Source organism: Nicotiana tabacum, chromosome 22 (genome assembly GCF_000715075.1).
Source record: "Nicotiana tabacum cultivar K326 chromosome 22, ASM71507v2, whole genome shotgun sequence".
Taxonomy (NCBI): Eukaryota; Viridiplantae; Streptophyta; class Magnoliopsida; order Solanales; family Solanaceae; genus Nicotiana; species Nicotiana tabacum.
In genome coordinates this window covers 196,642,517-196,662,824 of record NC_134101.1, presented here as the reverse complement: position 1 = coordinate 196,662,824, position 20,308 = coordinate 196,642,517, and positions in this window count along the sequence as shown.

Genomic DNA, 20,308 nt, shown 5'->3' with positions numbered 1-20,308 from the left:
ATCGACTTCGACCAGCCGTGATGGCTGATATTTTGAAATTGGAAACTCCTGAAAGGAGAAAATTAAACTGAAGTGCCGATAAAGGCAAATGAAGTTGAAAAGGTTGATTCCCCACGTGGCTAACCGTCTCGGCAAAGATTTGAAAAAGCCAAGGATCCCAAATGCTCTGAAGCTAAAGTTGGAAGAAAGAAGCCAGAAATGAAAGGCCTACGAAGGCGAAATAAAGTTGTAAAAGGTTAAGTTCCACGCGACTAGCTGTTTGCAGCGAGTTTTAGGAGCCAAAAGTTCCCCTATGCTCGAAGGAAAAAGAAAAAAAAGAGAGAAAAGAAAAACAACAAGTCAGAAGGTGTCACGACCCAAAAATCCCTCCGAAGGAGTCGTGATGGCACCTAGTCTCTAAACTAGGTAAGCCTAACATTAACTGAAATAACATTGACATTTGCCAACTTTAAATTCAATAACTCTTAATAATTTATAATTCCCAAAACCGGTGGTATAAGTCACAATCCTTTCTAAGAGTAGTTATACAAAATAAGTACATCACTGTTCCGAAATAAAGGGGACAAGTGGAAATAAGTACAATTTAAGGTGGCTCCGAATACTGCGAACGCTGCAACAGGTTTACCTGGAGTCTCCACCGCAACGAACAGTTACTATCGATCAAATACCTGGATCTGTACATAAAAATATACAGAAGTGTAGTATCAGCACAACCGACCCCATGTGCTAGTAAGTGCCTCGCCTAACCTCGGCGAAGTAGTGACGAGGATAGGACCGGACTACCAAATAAACATGTGCAATATAGCATACAAAAATAATAGGAAGCAGATAACAATGATGGCAAAAATGATCAACCAGTGATATAAATAGCAGGCAATAAGAACACCATAAATGCTTCTCAACAAAAAAAATACAAGTGCAATCAATTAATCAAGTCCTTCAAATATAAATCTTTCGCCTATAAATCCTTCAAGTAATAATATCTAAGATAATATGTTTTTCAATAAATATATTTCGAATATATTTCCTTCAAATAAGTATCTTTCAAATAAGCATTTTTCGAATATAATTCTTTCGAGTAAAGGTCACCTTGTGATACCTCATTTCATAATCATAGATAATATAGGTCTCATCCAACTTTCATATTTTCACGGCACCTCATGCCCACATATTTCTATCTCATATTGCACAATAATATTCTCATATTACTCAGTTCATAGGTTTCATAACCCAATATAATTAAGAATGTTCAAGGAGTCATTCACTTAACATAAAGTAGAGTACAACCCCCAACCCAAATAGGAAATCAACAAGAAAAGATAAAGTTATTTTTAGAAATCATTTGATAAAGAAAATACCTTTTTCAATTAAAGTACAATATCGAATGAATCATTACCTTTAATACGAGAAATCAATAAATCAAGACATAGAAGGAATTCCCTTTTAAGTAAAGTACAACCTCAAACGGTTTAAGGAAAAATTTAGTTGAGAAATTAATTGAGTTAAAAATGTAACAATTATTGAAATTTGAAGTATTGAACATATAAAAAAAATAAGGCGAGGTATTGTAAACACTATGGTGTCACGACCCAATTCCCGAACCTGGTCGTGATGGCGCCTCTCATGAAGACAAGGCCAACCATTCAACCCAATTCATCCTTTTCGTGCTTTAACACTCTCTCACCAAAACAATGCACGGCATCACCCTTCGTGTTTTAACACTCTCTCACCAAAACAATACACGGCATCACCCTTCGTGATTTACACTCTTTCTCACCCAAGCAACAAACACAAGGCAAATAGGGTAAGGGAATCTATAACATCGAAATAAAATCAAGTAACAACAGAAAATCAGTAAATAAACGTAAAGGACAACATAACTCAATTAAAATTGGGAAAATTCAAGGACAAGTGCACGGCATCACCCTTCGTGATTTTACTCTCGTCCTCACCATAAGAATCAATATAAACTGCACGGCATCACCCTTCGTGCTTTTACTCTCAATATAATAGGCACGGAATGGTACATCGTGTGGCACGGCATCACCCTTCATGTTTTATACTCTTTCCTCACAAATCATACACGGCATCACCCTTCGTGTTTTAACACTCACCCTCACCCAATCAACAATCACAAGAAATAAGGGCAAGGAAATAAATGAAATCACAATAAAATCCCGGCAAGGGAACAATAGTACAATAATAAAATCCTGACAAGGGAAACAACATCAAAACAATAACACCCCAGCAAGGGAGACTATGTCATGATTCTCTCTCTCCTTTATTCACAACTTGAGCCAATGCTCTACAATGTTCAACAATTCAATTGTCAACTTGAGCCAATGCTCTATAATGTTCAACAATTTTATTCTTAACTAGAGTCAATGCTCTACAATGTTCAACAATTCAATTCTCAACTTGAGCCAATGCTCTATAATGTTCAACAATTCAATTGTCAGCTTGAGCCAATGCTCTATAATGTTCAACAATTTTATTCTTAACTAGAGTCAATGCTCTACAATATTCAACAATTCAATTCTCAACTTGAGCCAATGCTCTAGAATGTTCAACAATTCAATTGTCAACTTGAGTCAATGCTCTATAATGTTCAACAATTCTATTTCTAACTAGAGCTAATGCTCTACAATGTTCAATTAACAATAATACTTTCGTAAGTCATATTCCTCAATAGAAATTATCATATAGAGCATATACAATACGAAACGGAGTCACATTAATCAAAGTATAAGACTCACGGGCATGCTTGACACCAACGTATAGATACTCGTCACCATGTCTATACGTCGTACTCAACAAATAACACATAATAAATAGGACACAACTCCTAATCCCTCAAGCTAAGGTTAGACCAAACACTTACCTCGCTTTGCAACCAATTCAAAATTCCAACAAGCCTTTGCCTCGCGAATTCGTCCGAAGCTACAAATCTTGTCATAATAATTCAATATACTCAATATAAATCATACGAATTAATTCCATATGAATTTACTAATTGTTTCCGGATAAAATCCAAAATATATTTTAAAATTCAACAGTGGGACCCACATCATGAATTCCAGGAAAACTTACAATATCCAAATACTCATTCCGATACGAGTTCAACCATACAAAAATTATCGAATTCCGACATCGGATTGACTTTCAAATCCTCAATTAAAGTTTTAAAGAGTTCTACCATTTTTAACCCAATCTTTACTATTTGACTCAACCATCTTCCTATAATCTTATTGTTACAAGCATGTATAACTAATTCTCAAACATCCATGAATCATCTTACTAATTATCCATTTCTAGTTAGACTTCGAAATTGAAGAATTTCTTCTTACCTCTTGAAGCCTTAGCAACCCCTTTGATGCGATTTCAAGGCTTGGACAAGATTTTTGATGAACGAGGAACTTGAGCTTCTTCCTCTCTCTAAAAGCACCAGAAAATTCCAAAATAACAAACCCCAAACGAGTTAAATGAAATGGGGTTCGGGTCTTAAAAACCCGTTTTTGTACTGCCACGGCGCATGGGGCGCCGTGGGGGATGGGGAGGCTGTGCAAAATATGCTCAGAAAATGTTTTCTAATGCTCTCTGGATTTCCCTACAGGCGCTCCGCACGGGGCGCCGCATGGGACGTCGCGGTAGTGCAAGATTCTCCGCTGCTTTTGTAATTTGGTCATAACTTCTGGTAGGAGTGTCCGAATGACAAACGGTTTGAAGCATTGGAAACTAGACTCTAGAAAATTTCATTTGATAGGTTGTCCATCACATAGTTCTTTATATATATGTAGATATGACCGTCCAAAGTGAGGTCTTGCGCGTACTCATTTGCAACTTTAGTCTATTAGGAAATTTTCCAACTTGACTTAGACTTACGACATTCGTTAAACCCCATATCACTTATAATATGCATCGTAAACTTATTATCATATCTAATTGATATCCATCATTTTATTAGTCCTCGTTTGTATACAAAATAATTAGAACACGTCAACTTTGTAATTTCGCCAAAATGTGCGGAATTGCTCTACAAACTTTTAACTCCAATTCCGATCATGTGTCTAAGTCCGAAATAATCATAAGAAGCTATTGGAACCATCAAAATTCTATTCCGGGGTCGTTTGCAAAAAAGTTAACTCCGATCAACTCTTTTCATTCAAGCTTCCAAAACAAGAATATATTGTTCTTTCAATTAAGTCTTAAATAATTCGAGAACCAAAATCGATCGCACACGCAAGTCATAATACACATTATGAAGCTTCTTGAGGTCTTAAGCCTCTGAACAGGACACTAATTCTTAAAACGACAAGTCAGGTCGTTACATTCTCCACCTCTTAAACAAACGTTCGTCCTCGAACGTACTAAGAATTATTTTGAGGTTACCAAATTGATATTTCTACTTTTACACATATACTCATGGTTGATCCCACATTACCGCATTCGAAATAAGTCCGACAATATAATTTCAATTGAGGCTATTTACCTTACCCACCTTTGTAAGCTTTAAGACCAATTTTCTTACACTCCGAACATTTTCAAAAAGGTCTGATTTTCACATCATCACACGACATTAGTCTCACCTGGCTATAGCAACTCGTGCCTACGCATGCATAAACTTTTTTAATAGAGCTTAACGGTTGTTACATCCTCCCCCACTTAGGTCATTCATCCTCAAATAAGAAGTAGAGTCCGTCATCAAATACATAATGTAACTTATCTTTTTCTTTGCACATCTCAATATCCCAATTTTTTTAACTCCCAAGTTTTCAGAAATTTCGGCAGAGTCTTCCCTGTAATTGGGCCTATCCACCTGTCAGAGTAACACCAAAACAACTCCTAACAACACATCCATAACTCAACAAATTACCACAATGTATATATCAATAACACAAATCTCCGCATTACAACCGTGACATTATCATATGTATGATCATAACCGCATCTCTGGTCTTAATAGTTGTTCATAATCGATTACAAATTGCCAATTAATCTCATGCCAACAAAAATCTACTTTCAAACCTCCATTTTCTAACAACGAGGCATGAAGACCTCGTAAGTAATTACCTGAGTTAACAAGTCACATTTAACGCCGTCTGGGCACTTATCTTGTGGGCTAAATTCCATAGTTAAAATACAAATTTGGCAAATTATGCCCAGAGATATTCATATGAGAATTTTCAAATAAGCCTCATAGGCATGACTCCCTATAAGGACAATAGTACAAATTTTTAATTTCACAAAGGGAGAATTTAAACACATAAACTTTTTACCACAAGGACCTTGTCCTTATATAGCATCCACCGCAGCTTGTAGCCCGTTTTAAATATTTTACGTCATAAAAAAACAGAGGATCTCGTCCTCAACTCCGTACCACAAGTAATACGCACATTGTGCCAACTGAAATTTTTTTCCATTTCCTTTCTTTCTTCTTCTAAATAATTTCCGTCAAACAAAATCATAACATATAATTAACCCTCATACCAGTAGGGCATATAATTCACAGTTGAAATCAATTATTTGGAAATTACATCAAACTCACTAAAATGGTTAACAAGTCACTTTTATCCTCACAACTATTTTTAGTGACCAACACGTAATGATAGACATAGCTATCTTCATATAATCTCCCAACAAGAGTATTCACATAAATAGACTTCAAGATTACGAACCTCACTCATGATTGGCGTATATTAGGAGGACTTGCCTCGATACTCGGAACCGAACCAAGTTAATGAAATTGTTACTTTATAATAACTCGAGATCATACTTGTAATGACATTATCTCGTGTAGCGATATCAGCCATACCATAGCAATTATATCAATAGGTCGGGCCTCCACCTCTTAGGTGCCATCTACCCTCTTTTCCTCCACCCCTAATTGGTAGTGTAAGTAGAGTAGTAACTGTAATGGAGTACGTGGCACGGGTGCTCTGATGGAACAGATTTCTCCCAAGTCTAGGACAATTTCTCAAGATGTTCCAAGTATCACCATATTCATAACAACACATCCGCAGTTCGACTGCTCATATTGAGTCCGTATCGGATAACTTAAATAACCATTACAGGAAATTACATGCCACTGGTACATTGAAAGATGGCTGCCCCACGCGAGTGTTGTGATTAACTTAAGCACTACGAGTATACTGAATATGTTTCCATGACCCCGCTGAGACTAAAATGTAGAATTATTAAGGACGCGGGAATATCTCAAGTCTCATCATCATCCCGTTCAAATCTTAGCTCTTGATCATATACAAGTTTTGGAAAACCTTTCAATACCACACAAATACATCTCAGGCCAAAATTGGTATAACACATGACCCCGCAATCTGATCGTTGATATTTGACTTCCCTCAATTGGTGCGAAATCATAAGACACATTCCCGACGATCCACAATACTAACCTTCACCGCTCGTACGATACCAGCCATAAGACACCTCAAGCCATTTACTTGGCACTTGTCACCCTCATGAAAGTTAAACTCACTTCCTCCAGTGTCTCGGCTTGCTAGTAAATACTATTCTCTAAATAAAAATCCCATACGAAACACATAGTCTCTAATACGACTAACTATTTTTTTTTAGATCTACATCCACCTGTGATGATTAGGCAACCAACTAAACCTTCTTAAGATTTTACTTATCAATCAGGCGTCAAAATCGGATGCACCCCCATGCGCACAACTGAAAGATCTCTCTGCACTTCCATATCATCGATTCTGAACGACACGTGATAACAATGGGTGAGCAACCCTGGCTCTCTTATAACCCTTTTTACGGTATCACAACCCATTGGCATATTGCGCAATTCCCTACATAAGTGGATGCAAAAGAACATAAGATATATGCTTCAAGCTGAATAAATGTCGCACGATAAGGAATGAAACAAGTAGAAATTTTTCCTACTAGTTCTGTAGCCTCCCGAAGATAAGTACAGACGTCTCCGTACCAATCCGCAAGACTCTACTAAACTCGCTTATGACTTGTAGCACCTATGAACCTAGAGCTCTGATACCAACTTGTCATGACCCAAAAATCCCTCCGAAGGAGTCGTGATGGCACCTAATCTCTAAACTAGGTAAGCCTAACATTAACTGAAATAACATTGACATTTGCCAACTTTAAATTCAATAACTCTTAACAATTTACAATTCCCAAAACCGGTGGTACAAGTCACAAGCCTTTCTAAGAGTAGTTATACAAAATAAGTACATCACTGTTCCGAAACAAAGGGGACAAGTGGAAATAAGTACAATTTAAGGTGAGTCCGAGGACTGCGAACGCTGCAACAGGTTTACCTTGAGTCTCCACTGCAACGAATAGTTACTATCGATCAAATACTTGGATCTGTACACAAAAATATACAGAAGTGTAGTATCAGCACAACCGACCCCATGTGCTGGTAAGTGCCAACTAACCTCGGTGAAGTAGTGACGAGGCTAGGACCAGACTACCAAATAAACCTTTGCAATATAGCGTACAAAAATAATAGGAAGCTGATAACAATGATGGCAAAAATGATCAACCAGTGATATAAATAGCAGGCAACAAGAACACCATAAATGCTTCTCAACAAAAAAAAAATACAAGTGCAATCAATTAATCAAGTCCTTCAAATATAAATCTTTCGCCTATAAATCCTTCAAGTAATAATCTCTAAGATAATATGCTTTTCAATAAATATATTTCGAATATATTTCCTTCAAATAAGTATCTTTCAAATAAGCATCTTTCGAATATAATTCTTTCGAGTAAAGGTCACCTTGTGATACCTCATTTCATAATCATAGATAATATAGGTCTCAGCCCACTTTCATATTTTCACGGCACCTCGTGCCCACATATTTCTGTCTCATATTGCACAACAATATTCTCATATTACTCAGTTCATAGGTTCCATAACACAATACAATTAAGAATGTTCAAGGAGCCTCATTCACTTAACATAAAGTAGAGTACAACCCCCAACCCAAATAGGAAATCAACAAGAAAAATGAAGTTATTTTTAGAAATCATTTGATAAAGAAAATACCCTTTTCAATTAAAGTACAATATCGAATGAATCATTACCTTTAATACGAGAAATCTATAAATCAAGACATAGAAGGAATTCCCTTTTAAGTAAAGTACAACCTCAAACGGTTTAAGGAAAAATTTAGTTGAGAAATCAATTGAGTTAAAAATGTAACAATTATTGAAATTTGAAGTATTGAACATATAAAAAATAAGGCGAGGTATTGTAAACACTATGGATTCCAACACAAAGGATCACAACAATAAAGAGATCTAAACAGTTAATACACTTGAATTGTTAATAACAAGTAAACACATCAAACAGAAAGTGCACGACATCACCCTTCGTGCTTTAACACTCTCTCACCAAAACAATGCACGGCATCACCCTTTGTGTTTTAACACTCTCTCACCAAAACAATACACGGCATCACCCTTCGTGCTTTACACTCTTCTTCACCCAAGCAACAAACACAAGGCAAATAGGGTAAGGGAATCTATAACATCGAAATAAAATCAAGTAACAACAGAAAATCAATAAATAAACGTAAAGAACAACTTAACGAAATTAAAATCAGGAAAATTCAAGAACAAGTGCACGGCATCACCCTTCGTGCTTTTACTTACAATATAATAGGCACGGAATGGTACATCGTGTGGCACGGAATCACCCTTCGTGCTTTACACTCTTTCCTCACAAATCATACACGGCATCACCCTTCGTGTTTTAACACTCTTCCTCACCCAAACAACAATCACAAGAAATAAGGGCAAGGAAATAAATGAAATCACAATAAAATCCCGGCAAGGAAACAATAGTACAACAATCAAATCCCGGCAAGGGAAACAACATCAAAACAATAACATCCCGGCAAGGGAGACAATGTCATGATTCTCTCTCTCTCTTTTATACACAACTTGAACTAATGCTCTACAATGTTCAACAATTCAATTGTCAACTTGAGCCAATGCTCTATAATGTTCAACAATTTTATTCTTAACTAGAGTCAATGCTCTATAATGTTCAACAATTCAATTCTCAACTTGAGCCAATGCTCTATAATGTTCAACAATTCAATTGTCAGCTTGAGCCAATGCTCTATAATGTTCAATAATTTTATTCTTAACTAGAGCCAATGCTCTACAATATTCAACAATTCAATTCTCAACTTGAGTCAATGCTCTATAATGTTCAACAATTCAATTGTCAACTTGAGCCAATGCTCTATAATGTTCAACAATTCTAGTTTTAACTAGAGCTAATGCTCTACAATGTTCAATTAACAATAATACTTCTGCAAGTCATATTCCTCAATAGAAATTATCATATAGAGCATATACAATACGAAATGGAGTCACATTAATCAAAGTATAAGACTCACGGGCATGCTTGACACCAACGTATAGATACTCGTCACCATGCCTATACGTCGTACTCAACAAATAACACATAACAAATAGGACACAACTCCTAATCCCTCAAGCTAAGGTTAGACCAAACACTTACCTCTCTTTGCAACCAATTCAAAATTCCAACAAGCCTTTGCCTCGCGAATTCGTCCAAAGCTTCAAATCTAGTCATAACAATTCAATATACTCAATATAAATCATACGAATTAATTCCATATGAATTTACTAATTGTTTCTGGATAAAATCCGAAATATATTTTAAAATTCAACAGTGGGACCCATATCATGAATCCTGGGAAAACTTGCGAAATCCGAATACTCATTCCGATACGAGTTTAACCATAAAAAAATTATTGAATTCGGATATCGGAATGACTTTCAAATCCTCAATTAATATTTTGAAGAGTTCTACCATTATTAACCCAAACTTTACTACTATTTGAACTCAACCATCTTCCTATAACCTTATTGTTACAATTATGTATAACTAATTCTCAAACATACATGAATCATCTTACTAATTACCCATTTCTAGTTAGACTTCGAAATTGAAGATTTGGGAAAAAGAAATTCTTACCTCTTGAAGCCTTAGCAACCCCTTTGATGCGATTTCAAGGCTTGGACAAGATTTTTGATGAACGAGGAACTTGAGCTTCTTCCTTTCTCTATAATTGCTCTTCCCTCTCTAAAAACACTAGAAAATCCCAAAATAACAAACCCCAAAGGAGTTAAATGAAATGGGGTTTGGGTCTTAAAAACACGTTGTTGTACTGTCGCGGCGCATGGGGCGCTGCGGGGGACGGGGCGGCTATGCCAAATGTGCTCAGAAAACGTTTTCTAATGCTTTCTGGATTTCCCTACAGGCGCGCCGCACGGGGCGCCGCATGTGATGTTGCGGTAGTGCAAGTTTCTGCGCTGCTTTGGTAATTTGGTCATAACTTCTGGTAGGAGTGTTCGAATGACAAACGATTTGAAGAGTTGGAAACTAGACTAAAAAAACTTTCATTTGATAGGTTGTACATCAAATAAGTATCTTTATGTATATGTAAATATGATCGTCCAAAGTGAGGTCTTGCGCGTACTCATTTGTAACTTTAGTCTATTAGGAAATTTTCCAACTTGACTTAGACTTAGGACATTCGTTAAACCCCATATAACTTATAATATGCATCGTACACTTATTATCATATCCAATTGATATCCATCATTTTATCATTACAGAAGGGAAGGGCCTATAGAGGCAAAATAAAGTCAAAAAGGTGGAGTCCCATCGACCAATCGTCATAGCAAAGTCTGGAAAAGCCAGAGTTTCTCTAGAGTCAGAAATGCAATCGATATTCAGGAAACAACCGGTTGCAGATGAAAGGGGCCGAGATCAAGTGGTTGAAATAATCAAGGCCACAAAACCAACCACCATTTTAAACTGACAAATTGTTTTGTGGTTGAAAAACAGGAAACATATGTAATTCAAAGCAACCTTGCAAGAAGCAGGTACAACCAAAATGAAACTACGCAAGGGCTAGAAACAACTTTGCAGCAACAATCCAAAAACGGAAGTCCCCTCCAAAATTGTTTCCCGCATTTACTCATTTTATGAAGAAAAAAAACAAAGAAGAAAAATTCAAAATCATGGTAGCCAAGGATCCTCAATATCTAGCTACATGTTTCCAACATAGGGTCTCATTCCCTAGTCGCTGCTAGCATAACCTGGTAGTCTTTTCCAGTATAGGGTTCCACTCCCTAAGTTGATCCCCGGCATAACCCAAGGACTTTTTCCGGCATAACCCGATGACTTTCCCGGCATAACCCGTGGACCTCTCCGTCATAACCCGAATAACCTTTTCTGGCATAACCCGATGACTTTCCTGACATAACCCATCGACCTCCCCGGCATAACCTGAGGACCCTTTTCCGGCATAACCCGATGACTTTCCCGGCATAACCCGTGGACCTCCCCGGCATAACCCGAGGACCCTTTTCTGGCTTAACCCAATGACTTTCCCAGCATAACCCGTGGACCTCCCCGGTATAACCCGAGGACCCTTTTCCGGCTTAACCCGATGACTTTTCCGACATAACCCGTGGACCACCCCAGCATAACCCGAGGGCCTTTTTCGGCATAACCCGATGACTTTCCCGGCATAACCCGTAGACCTCCCCAGTATAACCCAAGGACCTTTTCCGGCATAACCCGATGCCTTTTCCAGCATAACCCGTGGACCTCCCCGGCATAACCCGAGGACCTTTTTCCGGCATAACCCGATGACTTTCCCAGCATAACCCGTGGACCTCCCCGGCATAACCCGAGGACCTTTTTTCGGCATAACCCGATGACTTTCCCGGCATAATCCGTGGACCTCCCCGGCATAACCCGAGGAACTTTTTCCGGCATAACGCAATGACTTTCCCGGCATAATCCGTGGACCTCCCCCGCATAACCCGATGACCTTTTTCTGGCATAACCCGATGACTTTCCCGGCATAACCCGTGGACCTCCCCGACATAACCCGAGGACCTTTTTCCGGCATAACCCGATGACTTTCCCGGCATAACCCATGGACCTCCCAGGCATAACCCGAGGAATTTTTTTCTCATAACCCAATGACTTTCCCGGCATAATCCGTGGACCTCCCCCGGATAACCCGAGGACCTTTTTACGGCATAACTCGATGACTTTCCCGGCATAACCTGTGGACCTCCCCGGCATAACCCGATGACCTTCCCCGGCATAACCCGAGGATATTTTTCCGACATAACCCGATGACCTTCCCCGGCATAACCCGAGGACCCTTTTTCCGGCATAACCCGATGACTTCCCCGGCATAACCCGAGGAACTTTTTCCGGCTTAACCGAATGATTTTTTCCAGCATAACCTGGTAATTTTTTCCAACATAGGGTCTCATTCCCTAGCTGATGCTAGCATAACCTGGTAATTTTTTCCAAAATAGGGTCCCACTCCCTAACTTTGCTAGCATAACTTGGTAATCCTTTCCAGCATATGGTCTTATTCCTTAGTTGATGCCAGCATAACCTGGTAATCTTTCCAACTTAGGACCCCCGATCCCCATTTGATTTCATTTTAGATATAGGGCTCCACTCCCTAATCTTTTTCAAGGATACACAATCCTGATTTTATTGCTTTCAATAAAGAAGTAGTTTAGATTTTTGTTACAATAACTCACGAAATTTTCCTAGTGAAAACTGGAGCAGAAAAATTTCGTTTGTTTGTTTGTTTTGGTGCCTGAGCAGGTTTTTACCTTGAGGTACAAGTTTCGAGGCGATCAAAAGAAGAAGCCTCGATTCAAACAAGAAAAGAAGTGAGTTCTAAGTGTAGAAGCGGAGAAAATATGCGGATTGCTCAAGATATGATTGAAGTCACAAGCTTTGCATATCCCGACTTAATCCGAAAAGGTGAAGTAAAATGAATCGGTGGTTGCAGCTAATGAGCATCAAGATTCAGTCAGAGTTTGTAGGAAGAACCAGCCAAGATTTAAGATCAAGCTTTAGAAGGTGTATAGATAGGAATCTTGTAACTCGTAGCTGATAGGCTTAGTTAAACGGCAACTCAATCGGCTTTCCACCTCGGTATACTCTATCACTATTCCTACTTTAGAACTACACTAACCTGATTCCTTTATAGCCAAGGATATGTAGGCAACCTCCGAAGCAAGGTACGGTCAAACTTTTTTTAAAAAAATGCTTCCCATGGAGTTTCAAATGGGCAAAAATTGCTCGTAATTGCTCACTTTATCTTTGCCCGAAAACTCTTCATATTTCCGAGCAAAGAGGGGCAGCTGTGAGCACCTAATTTTTGCCCTACATGAAAATAACTCCTAAACAATAGACCAAAAATAATTTTAATTGATTTTTAGGAGTTTTTCTTTATTTAGTTGCATTCCATGCATTTTTAATATTTTAAAATCATAAAAAATCATAAAAATTGTCATGTTTTAATTTCATACCATCTTAGGTTCGATTTGCATGTAGGAATTAATTTTATTAAGCAAAAAATCACAACAATGGTCTTATTTAGATTTTAGCTTGTGAAATTAGCATTTTTCTTTAATTTTAAGTTAATTAGTTGTTTTAATGTTAAAAATAAATAAAGAATCTTAATTTATGAAAAAATAGATTTATTTAGGATATTATTAATTTAGTTAGAATTTAAAATCAAAGAAAAGAAAAGGAAAATAGGAATAATTTGTATATTTTGGTCTTGTCTCTTTTAAAACTGGGTCAATTCCTAAAATGACCCAATTAATTTTTAAGACCCAAATCCCTTCAAGCCAATTATCCCATCCTTAACCCTAGATCCCTTACGATAAATACACACTTTAGGAAACCTAGGGAAAAAAAAGGATCAGATCCCTAGCCCAGACCTATCCGTCGTTTTCATGAAAAGAAACCCTCCCCTGAATTCTTTTTACTGGACCACTAGAACAAGAGAACCCATCTTCTTCGGCACTCTAAGACAAAAAACCAAACACTGCTGCCCCTTCACCCAAATTCAGCCACACCAAAACTCGCCGCCCCACCCCTTCAAAAAAACAATAGCCGCCTACCACCAAAAAGGGATCAGCGACAACCTTGCACAAAAAGGACGGGGAGGAAGATTTGAGAAAAAGGAATTTGGATTTTTCTCATTTCTTAGATTTCGGTTCTTTCTTTTTTTTTTTTAGAAAAATACAAGTCAGAGATTTTTTTTTCTCTTTATGGCTTAATCTCTGCTTCAAATTCATAAGAAAAAATACAGATCTTTTACTTTTATGTTTCTTTCAATCTCGAATTTTGGGTGTTAAAATGGAGTTCAATTGAGACGAGGTTCGATTTGTAGATTCAAGATTCCGTCCAGATTCATGTTTGAGATTCCTGCTATTTTTAATTTGGTCGTGGTTATGGTTCATATCATATTTGAGTAGCTACTGTGAGATTTGAATATATTGGAAAGCAATTCAGGCCCCTCTTTGTCCTCTTTTCTGTTATTTGTGATGGTACTTTCTTGTGTTGTGATTGAAAAATATTGCTGGCCTATTCTCTTAGTTGCATGTTGATTTCATATGTGTTTATCAAGTCCGTGTTATGAATCAGTTCTGGTTTGGAGTTTAGTTTCTATTGTGTTGGATTTGTGTATCTAGATTCATTCCTGCATAGAAAGAGCGGTTGAGTTAGCTGATCGAGAGTAGGAAGCTTCGGATGAGATTTAAGTTACGACACTCTAAAAATTAAGGTTTCATAACTATAACACTTTCAATAAACAATGTAAAAGATTGCAGTAAAACTGTATCATTGCTAAATTTAGGTGTGAAATGTAACAAAAGTTAGCAATTTTTCAACTTGGACGGTGAACTTTTGTTATCTTTCAAGTTTCAACGATAACTTGGAAATTCATATAAAGCAAGTCATTCTAAATCTTTTCGTAATGAGTGGGATTTGGAGGGCCTGTGCATTATACATGGCTGAAGCAATCTTCTTCATTTAAAAAAATATTGTTTGGTGTAGAAATAGCGCAAGACTTCGCATGCATATTACATATTTGGCTACATTATTTAACATTCTCATGTGCTTAATCTCATTTATGTGTTATTGATGAGTTTTTGGGTCTTGATCTGTTGGATTCGTTTGGCAAGTGTTTAAATAATAAATGGATTCTTTTGTTTTACTTTTTACTAATTCGAATCAGCTTGGCTATTTGCACTTTAAGATGTCTTTTGGCCATGTTTGTGACCTTTGTGTGTTCATGCCATTCTTTAGTTGAGTATTGTTTTAATTAACTGAAGGAATTAAGGCAAGGAATTGTTGGTTATGCTAGGGTCAGATTAAAAGAAGCAATATTAGTATTATAGTATTCATTGCTTTGTTATTTGGTTATAACTCTAGTGGCATGTGTAGGCCAACCACACGTGGGTAGGTAAATTTTTTGGCGCGTTATAGTTAAATCATCACAACTATGGGTACGGTTCCCGTGGTGTAGTTGTGATACCTAATTTCAAATTAGTTTTAAATATGAACATCCATAGATTGTTTTAATTGAGTACAAATCTTTTAAAATAAATCGAGGCGTGCCAATCACAATTGAATCACCTAATCCGTGATCCTCATATTAATATTATAACTTAGTGTAGAAAATATTTCGAGCATTTGTAGTTTGCTTTAGGCGTATTTATAGCAAAATCCTCATAGCTATGTGTACGGTTACCGTGACATAGTTGTGTTACCTAATTTTCCAAATCCGGGGGTACATTTATGTGACCCCGCCACAACTCCTAATAATATTAATAAATTAAACATGTTGTACATCGTGGGTACGGTCCCGTGACATGATCCACAATGTGTATCAAACAAACAAGTGTACGACAATCATAATTTGTTCCAGAATAATTCCATAAAAATAATTAAAAGCGGTTATAAGGTTAAAAATGCACAATAGGTTTAAAACATGTAGTAAAACAGATAATATGTCAATATTAATAGTTTAAGCGACCGTGCTAGAACCACAGAACCCGGGAATGCCTAACACCTTTTCCCGGGTTAATAGAATTCCTTATCTAGAATTTCTGGTTCGCAGACTTTAAAATAAAGTCGAAATTTCCTCGATTTGGGATTTTAAAATAAACCGGTGACTTGGGACACTATAATAAATATTCCAAGCGGCGACTCTGAAAAATAATTAAAAATAATCACATTTCGAATAATGTCACTTTAATTGGAAAAACTCCCTTATGTACCCCTTCGGGTGATAAAAAAAGAGGTGTGACAAAGAGAAAGTGTTGAAAATGGAATTTGAATTCAAAAGAAGTATAATAAAAAGAAGAGGAGAAAGCGGTGAAAATAGGATTTGAACCCACGACCTCTGGCAAAGCTAAAAGCTTAAGCACTCCACACAACCACACTTCTAGCTTGCCTTTTTGTGTTTGGGGCACACGAAAAATATTTAAGGGGTCCCAATTGTATGCAGACATATATAAGATATAACGAGGTCTCGTGAACCCTCAATCATTAATGTAGGTCCGCTTCCGTGGACAAGTAAAAGTGAACTAAGAGAGTAAATATTAAGAGCTTCATTAAATTTTACTCTTGTTTAAACAATTTCTCTAGAAAGCATGAGCTCCAATTAAAACGGCACGTGCTTGGACTCGAAAGTTGTAAAGCACTTAACAAGCTTTTATATTTAGCACCAATAAATTAGTGGACTTCCTTTTTGCTTAAAGAAACAAAAAAGATCTATAGCGGATTCATTGAATTTCCTAACAAATGATAATACTCCCTTCGTCTAGGTCAAGCTGATTAATATTTAATGAATCGGATCAATTTAATATTTAAAATTTAATATTTAAATACCTAAAAATTATATAAAAATATTATAAATTATAACTTTTTTCATGTCAAAATGTTAAACTTTTATAATTTAAATTTGAAAAACAAAAAGTGTCACAATGAAGAACAATACTCTAATAAATAATACTCACATCTTATACAAACACCAATAAATATTAACAAAATCCAAACGCAATTATGCTCTCTCCCATTTACCAACTACACTGTTCTACACCATCACCATAGCTATAGATCCACCACTCCCAAACCATATGCAAATTGACTCAACAGGTAGTCACCCACAACCCAAATCCTTTTTACAAACACTAACATCCAACTCGAACCTACCAACTTACAAACACACAAGCTGTCAACACTACTGTTGATTTAACTGATGAAAGTAACAATGAATATGACTCCGTTGATTTTATACCCCTAACAGCGAAAGACAAAACTCGACTATACACTCCTTGGCAAAATTCTATTATCGTTAAGGTCTTTGATCGAACAGTTGGACACCAACTGCTCAAGGCAAAACTAATGACTACTTGGTAACCCACAGAGGAAATCTATCTCATCGATTTGAGATGTAACTTCTTCCTTATCAAATTCGCTATGAAGAAAATATGTATAAGGCTCTACACGAAGGGCCTTGGTTCATCTTAAACCACTTCCTATCCGTTCTTCCCTGGGAACCCAAGTTTATTACCTCAAATGTCCGGCTAACATATGCTGCTCTTTGGGTGCGTTTACCAGAACTACCCACCGAGTTCTATGACTTTTAAATTCCACAAAAAGTGGGGAACAAGATGGGAAAGCTACTAAAAGTTGATACTTGTACCACTTCTACTACACGAGGCAGGTATGCAAGAATATGCATTGAGGTGCCATTGGAAAACCCTTTTAAAACACATGTTCATCTAGGTACCCACAAGCATGTTCTTCTGTATGAAGGACTCAACCTCCTCTGTACTAGGTGTGACAGATTTGGCCATGCAAGTTGGAGTTGTCAATATTCCCAAACACCACCCCTAAACTCGATAACACCTACACCCCTCACTACTTCCCATACAGACCCTCCATTACCTATTCCCTCAACAAAGGACTCTAAGTGGAAAATTGTTCGTTTTCCAAAAAGAACAAATACCAAACACAGCAAAACCCACATACACAGCCACACAGATGGCCACTTAAATCAACCACAACCTGAACATACGAGCACAGGTAAGGAAGTGGCCACGCAACTCACTAAGGCAAAAACAGGTATGCCTACAACCCCTAATTCAATAGTGACTACTAACATTTTTGCAAAACTCACAAATCTGGACCCTCCTAAAAAAATGGAAATCAAGGGCATGGGCCCATACAAAAACCATGCACTACCCAATTGAGCCCACAGATAGTAGAAGTTGATCCAATAGACCCTGACCCACTAACACCTATTAAGAATTATATTAACACTAATCAATCCATCATTAAGGATAATTTAATTAAGGAATCTAATAAAACTCCTAATGCACCAATAAATACAAACACCTACAATTCTCATAATATTACGGACAAGGATACTCCTAAAGAAGACCTAATGGACAGTCATATCCCCAACCCTATCCCACGTTAGCCAGTATAGCTGGACCGCCCAACTCCACTCCTACTCCTACATACGACATATCAGCCATAAACACTTACATTATACAAACAAAATCCACCAAATCTATATCTGACCACTTAAAATCTGTCTCACTGCATGCCACCCCCAACCAGCCAATCCCCACATTACCTTCTTCTTCTCAACTACACTCTTCTCCACCTCCATTGTCAAATAATCATACCACTCCATGTGACACAAAATTATCTACCCTAAACCCTACGACTAATCCACCCTGTGTTCTAGTCATCACCCCTGTTGAAAACATAACACCACACGACCTTAACACACAGGAACACCCCTTTCCAAACCCAAATATAAACACCACTACCACCTCTGAACACCATGCAATGACCTTGGTACACCCCTTTTAGAGAAAACCATCAACTCAACCACCAACACTTCCACTTCCCACGTTTGATCATGAGTGGTCCACCCCTTCCCAACCCAACCACACCACTAATCTACACCTCCCAAACACCACATTTGAAGTACCCTCTCCAGTCATGACTCGAGATGGGACTTCAAGGTTACTCACTCATCTTCACGATGGAACTGAACAACCAAGAGATCATTCTTCTAGTTCAGAACCCCACACACTTAGCGGGGATTGTTACGGAGGGGATGAAGCTAGGGATGGAGGCAGTAGCTCAAACACAATGGTCCAACATCTATACACCACTACTATTGGATCAGACGAGGGCCTCAACATCAACCCAGTCCCCCTGGGCACACCCCATAACTCCCCCTCTTCACAGCTTCCATCAAGTTCTGGGTGCTCTCCCTTTCTACCCCCAACATCATAGGGGATGATATATACACCTTGGTTCCAACACATGAACACATTCTCCCCACCAGAGATGATTTTGTCACCCACAAACATTCAAGAACCACTGTCACCTCTCTTCAGTCCACCAATGACACCACCTCCATCTCCCAACAAACTAGGAGAGCAAACAAGGTTGGAATTAGCTCAAATAATAGAGGAAATGCGAGAAACACGAACAACGTTCATTTGGCTAAAGGGTTTCTACCTCTACACCCTCAAAGAACAGTACGCAAAAAAAATCATTCTGAAATGCCCGCCCGACATCATCACATGCAGTGTCAATTTCAGGGTAAATCAAAATCAACAGGAGGGAAAATACTCGATGGTGATCATACCAACTCTGAAACTGACTACTACTCCACAACAGAACTCTCTGGCGTCACTGGGAGGGACAACTGATGTAGCTAATCTAGTTACACCACAAAACCCCCAACCTATCATGAATCTGCTCGTTTGGAACTGTAGAGGCTCAAATAATGTAGAATTTAGATGCCAGTTTAGATCACTGTTGCATAATTACAAGCCAGCCTTAGTTGCACTTCTGGAGACACGCATTCATGATCATACAGTACTTAAAAATGATTTTAACTTCTCCAACATGGAACAAGTTGAGACACAAGGAATGTTAGGTGGCATAGCTTTACTATGGAATGTAGATTTGGTACTTGTGGATGAACTCACCATGACTACACAGGAAGTGCATGCATGGTCCAGGTATTACCTAACCCTACACAATGGTTGTTTTCTCCATTTATGCAAATAATATTGTTCATTCACGTAGCTTACTATGGCAAAATTTGAAATGTGTATATGATTCTTATAAGGGCCCTTGGCTAGTTGGAGGGGATTTTAATGAGGTAATTAGACAAAATAAAAAATTTGGGGGTAATCCTATTAATAACTCAAGGGTGGATGCTTTTACTAATTGTCTAAATTATTGTAACATACTTGACCTAGGATTTAAGGGTAGTAGGTATACATGGACAAACAAACACAGGAATGAGAATACTATTCTAGAGCGCTTGGATAGAATACTCACTAACTCTAATTGGCTCCAAATTTACCCGGAAATAGTAGTACAACACCT